Below are 6,007 nucleotides of genomic sequence, written 5' to 3' on the forward strand. Positions count from 1 at the left end.
GTTTATTCACAGATAAACAAACAGAGGTAGCGTATCCTTCAGTCCATTTAAAATCCAAAACCAACAACAGCCCTAAATTGTCTTCGGCGGCGGAATTAAGTCATTTTCCAAAGGATTGCAACGCGACCAAATCAGAGATAGCCCACACTCCTGTTGCTCGTGTCATAACCATGGAGGAACTCCAAAGCACTTACATGTTTTTGTTTAAAGACCAGGGGTCAAAAGATGACAGCCACTATCAAGCTAGTGGCTGTCTGGAGAGAGAGTGAGAGAGACCCTGGGATGTCACACTGCATAATGTGTCAAGGAAACTCCAAAGTGATGGACTTAAAAGGGGAGAAATGTACAGCAAACTGCATTATACATTTCTGGGAGTTATCTCAGACTGTGATCATGAGGGGGGAAAGCCAGCCTAGATGAGAGACATGTTTTGTGTCTTCCCCTTTCAAGAATACACAAGAAGAGGAACCAGACGAAGAAGATTTGGCAGTAAACTGAGGTGTGACTGTGTGCCAATGAGCTGAGATACTTGTGTGTACCAGTCTAAGTTGAAGCACTATTGCATTATGGAGGTCACAGACAAAGAGATACACACTCTGCTGCTGCATTGCAACTGAAATGATAAAAGCCAGCCAATGACTTGGGGTATCTCATCTGGAACTATCATAGCTTGGGTAACCATGCCCCAGGTCTGCATATAACACTTAAAACATCAGAAACAAGTTGCATTTATGAGACTGAATGCAGCAATAATATGCCAACAAGAACAGGACATCTGTGCATTAGGATCCCTATTCAGTCTAATTCTGCACCTCTTTAGCATCACCCACAATATTACAGACAGAGTCTTGCAGTTTCAGACTGTGAGACTAAAATGAAACCTGGCTAGATCCCAGTTTGGAAGCAACTGTTTGCCTTGTCTAGAGAGCAGATGTGAAGGTATTGTTCTTGTCCACAAAACCTTCACTCTTATTTACACAGAACAATGTGCTAACATGGGAAAGGAGGGCAAATATTACTTCAGCAACTGCTGCTGAGAACATAAAGTAAGAATTATAGCAGTTTACAAAATAGTCTAAAAGGTTTTATATTTAAATTCTAATAAATGCATGTAAGTCTTTTCACAATTGCGGACAGCATATACACATTCTTTATAGAAATCCTTTGTTTAGAGTTCTACCAATTGTTCATTTTTTTAAAAAATCATTTGTGTCCTGCAAGAATCACTGGCAAGGCCAGCATTCATTACCCCCATTCTGAATTGGCCTTGCAAAAGTGACGGTGAGCACTACAGTCCAGGCGGTGTTGACATATCTACAGTGTTGTAAGTGAAAGACTCCCAGCATTTGACCTAGCCACACTGAAGGAATATGATCAAAGGACCAAGCCAGGATGTTGCAGAAATGCAATGGAAATCTCAAAAACATTTCATCGCGTGAGGGAAAAGAGTGACCCATGATTTCTTGCCTGTCTTTTAATTTATGTAAACATTCCCCTTCACACTTTATCAGGCATAATTAATACAGTCAGAAATGGTGTCTGTCACCTGTTGAATGCAGATTCTTGCAGCTCCTTGAGATGTTTGAGATCTCCAAGTGGTGATTTATGTAAAGCAGAGTTTTGGAAATTAAGAGTTATTGCCCACCTTCATTTTCACTGTCAAGCCCATTGAGAAGGTGATTCAGGTCTTTGGGTGCTTCTGTGGCATTTTACTGAGTGGCCTTTTTGATTCCTTAATGAGATACAATCTGCACATGTAGCCTCCTTCATGTGAGCACCCTGGGGAGGGGTGGGGACTATATTTTGTTTTTGAGTAATTGTCCCTTTAAGAACTAGGTTTCTCTAGGATATGATTTCTGGTAAAGCACCTGACTTCCAGTAAATCATGTTACCACATTGCCTGGGAGATAAACAATAATGGGAAAAGGTCATCAGGTTGAATCTTAAATCTTTTTGGCTAAGTCCAATTTGCATCCAGTTTTTTTCCATTGAGGCTTAATGAATTCTCTCACCATTTTTTCCCAAACTCACCTATTAACAACCTGCCCTGGCCCTGTGGGGTCCCTTACATCTCATTCTGGCTCTACCTTACCACCAACTTACTACCAGTTGTTTCTGGAACAACTCACCACTTAGTGGTTATCCCAGAATTCACCAGCATTCCTTGCATTTGAAAATTTGCTGTGCACCAGGCCAAACTCTGTCAGTCGGGTGCTGCCCTGCACAGCATTGGCCCTGGATTTGGGGGAAGTCAGCCCTGCTTTGCTGGCAGATCCTGGAGGACCTGCTGCATGGGGTGATGTAGAAGCAGAATGTCCTCTTCCTCAAGGCCCAGCAGAAGAGGCCTTGATGCTAGGCCATGCCAGTCAGGTTTGAGGTTGCCGCCCAGATCAATCTAGAGGAATGCATGGCAATTTATCAAGAATGTTAATGAGCTTCTCATTCTGCCAGCATAAGAGACACCATCTTCTCTCCAATATCTCACACTCACTGTGTCTCTGCTAATGTACCCCCTTCGCACCAAAGCTCAAGTTCTACCCTTCCCACTATTGTCTGCAATATCTTCCCGCACTAGTGGTCACCTACCCAACCCCTTACACCACTAACCCATGCATGCACTCTGCACTGCCTACTCATTCAATTGGGGCAGATTCCAGTAGCCAGCACCAACAGTAACCGCTATACCAACTATGTTCATTTCCCTTAATACCTATCCATCTCTCATTCCAGGAGGAAAGGCCCCTAGCAGGCAGAAAAAGTCCAGACATTCTGTTCTTTACCCCATTTTGTGGAGAGGATCCTGACTCTACTTGCCCCGAGCAGGCCGTGGGCTGGTGTCAGAAGCTGCACTTATTTACTGTGCCCACGTTACCAAAGGCTATCGCTCTTGATGCGACTGACACCTGCTGACAATCATGACAAAAGTCCATTTGATTTTTGTGCAGTTAAAGTCTTTTGATTTAGAGTGTGAACATTGTGGCTTCATTCTTTTAATAAATACCTAGGTTTTTACACTGTAACAAAAATTAAAATGTTACTGGCCTGTACTAAGATCATTACTTTTCACAATGCCTCGAATGACGTACACTCTCCAGTGAGGGAGTAGTAATGAGTTCACTGCAGTCTCTTATTATGCTGACTCATATACCATGTATCCTCCCTCACAAATCGCATCAATACTAAGTCACCTCACTTACACCATTATATCTCAGTGAGGACAAATGAATAAATCCAGGAAATATTTGATTGGTATTGTTTACAATGGTGGGCAGAGCAATGGTAATGGTAATTTTTCAGTCAATCTTCATGTTGATGATATTGCATTCCATCATCTTTTCTTGGATTTTACAGAATGATATAAAGATCCCAGAAACTTATTGAGCAGTGCAAAGAATGGATTTCTGAAAATCCTATGCTGGAATAATGGAGCGCATTTTTGATTCATTGTTTCTATGTCATAAAATCACATCATTATTATGCAGTTAATTTACTGGAAACAGTTTATTCGATTCCTGATTTATTAATTAAATTAAGTCTATAGTAACTGATGTGGCAGGGTTTGACCTCATACCTCCCAATATTAGTTGAGTTTACTGGATTATTTGCATGTTATTGTCATTAATGTTACTATGCCCAATCATGAGGCCTTGATTAATAAATTAGAAATCCCACTGCAGCATCTGAGAAATCTAAATTTACTTAATTATGTAAAATCTGGAGGAAAGAAAAGTTAGAATCAATATTGGTAGCTACAAAGCAACTAGATGCTCATTAAAAACTCGTCTGCTTCACTGATATTCTTTAGGGAAGGAAACTTGTCATCCTTATCTAGTCTCATTTACATAAGACATAAATCCATAGCAATGTGTTTGACTCTGAACTGTCCTCTGCTGCGGCCAACCAAGAAGTTTAAAACCTTATCAAGGTCAATCAGAGATGGAAAACAATAAACAGTGCCCTTGTCAGCACCATCCATATCCTGTGAACAAATGAAATAAAATATAAGCTTGGTGTATACATATACCTTCTAAAAAAAAATTATTCGATATTGTTTCAATAATTGACAGCAGAGTTTCTTCTTTAAGTCAAGATAGGGCCAACTAGAATACATAGAAATCACAACACAGTAAGTTAAAAATAACATATTTGGCCAGACCAGTCTGTTTGGATATTTAGAGATAACAAGGTGTAGAGCTGGATGAACACAGCAGGTCAAGCAGCATCAGAGGAGCAGGAAGGCTGACGTTTCGGGCCTGGACCCTTCTTCAGAAATGGGGGAGGGGAAGGGGGTTCTGAAATAAATAGGGAGAGGGTGGAGGTGGATAGAAGATGGATAGAGGAGAAGATAGGTGGAGAGGAGACAGACAGGTCAAAGAGGCGGGGATGGAGCCAGTAAACATGAGTGTAGGTGGGGAGGTAGGGAGGAGATAGGTCAGTCCAGGGAGGACGGACAGGTCAAGGGGGCGGGATGAGGTTAGTAAGTAGGAGATGGGGGTGGGGCTTGAGGTAGGAGGAAGGACAGGTTAGGGAGGCAGGGACAAGCTGGGCTGGTTTTGGGATGCGGTAGGGGGAGGGGAGATTTTGAACCTTGTGAAGTCCACATTGTTACCATTGGGCTGCAGGGTCCCCAAGCGAAATATGAGGTGCTGTTCCTGCAACCTTCGGGTAGCATCGTTGTGGCACTGCAGGAGGCCCAGGATGGACATGTCGTCTGAGGAATGGGAAGGGGAGTTGAAATCAACTCGTCTCTCAACTCCCTGCCTCTTTGACCTGTCTGTCTCCTCTCCACCTATCTTCTCCTCTATCCATCTTCTATCCGCCTCCCCCTCTCTCCCTATTTATTTCAGAACCCCCTTCCCCTCCTCCATTTCTGAAGAAGGGTCTAGGCCCGAAACGTCAGCCTTCCTGCTCCTCTGATGCTGCTTGGCGTGCTGTGTTCATCCAGCTCTACACCTTGTTATCTCAGATTCTCCAGCATCTGCAGTTCCTACTATCTCTGTTTGGATATTTATTTAGTGCAAGCAATAGTTTGAATCAGACTTATGCACCCTATTCTCACATTATTTCATCCACCTATTTAATCTAATCTTAAATGCTGCCATAGTTTCTGCCTCAACTGTTTGCCTGGAAATTAATTCCATGGCCTCACAGAGTTTAGCAGTCTTTCCTGTCCCCAACTCCAATGTTCTTTCATGTAATTTTGCAGTTATAGCTTCTTGTTCTTAACAGTTCAACCACTGGAGAAATATCTGTTTTGATCTACCCATTTGATTTCTTTTTAATAATCTGAGAATTAAGAATCATTTTTCAGTCAGTCTTCATCTTGGTGATATTGCATCCCATCATCTTAACATTTGTTATGACCAGTCCCAGGCAAGGTTTCCCAATTTATTATGGCTTCAGACAGAATAGCCCAAATTATCAACTCCAGAGTAAGGAGGGATAAACTAGCTTCCCTTCTTTATTCACCTGCCCTTTCAGTTGGTCACAACAAGGTTAATAAACAAGGATCCCCTCCCTTGTGGATATCTTTCTCCAATAAATGAATTAATGTTCTTAAAAATAACCAATTCAACTAAGCTTTCTTTGGGATCCCAACAAGCTATATATAGTCATATCTACATAACTGTAGTGGCTATTTATCTATAGCTACAGCTTGTAACAGGAAAGTCCAGAGCTAGTTGCATAAACTACAAGTCAATTTGATGGATAATTTAGGATGTATTTATCTCAAGCAGAATCCAAAGCATAGTTATACAGTTTTTGTGAACTTAATTAATTGACTCATGTAAAATAGACCACAACTTTGAAACAGTTTTTGGACATAGTCACTCAGAGTACCACCTCAAATCCAAGTAGATTGTTATCCAATGGCAGTATTCCCAACTTTCAGTTACTCATGTTGAAATTGAATAGGAGGAAATCACAAAATAAAAAAATAAAATATTTCACACGAGAAATCCATTGTATCACATATGATTATTAATTGGTCTTTCCTGTGGTTCAA

Source organism: Rhincodon typus, chromosome 19 (assembly GCF_021869965.1).
Source record: "Rhincodon typus isolate 14 chromosome 19, sRhiTyp1.1, whole genome shotgun sequence".
Lineage (NCBI taxonomy): Eukaryota > Metazoa > Chordata > Chondrichthyes > Orectolobiformes > Rhincodontidae > Rhincodon > Rhincodon typus.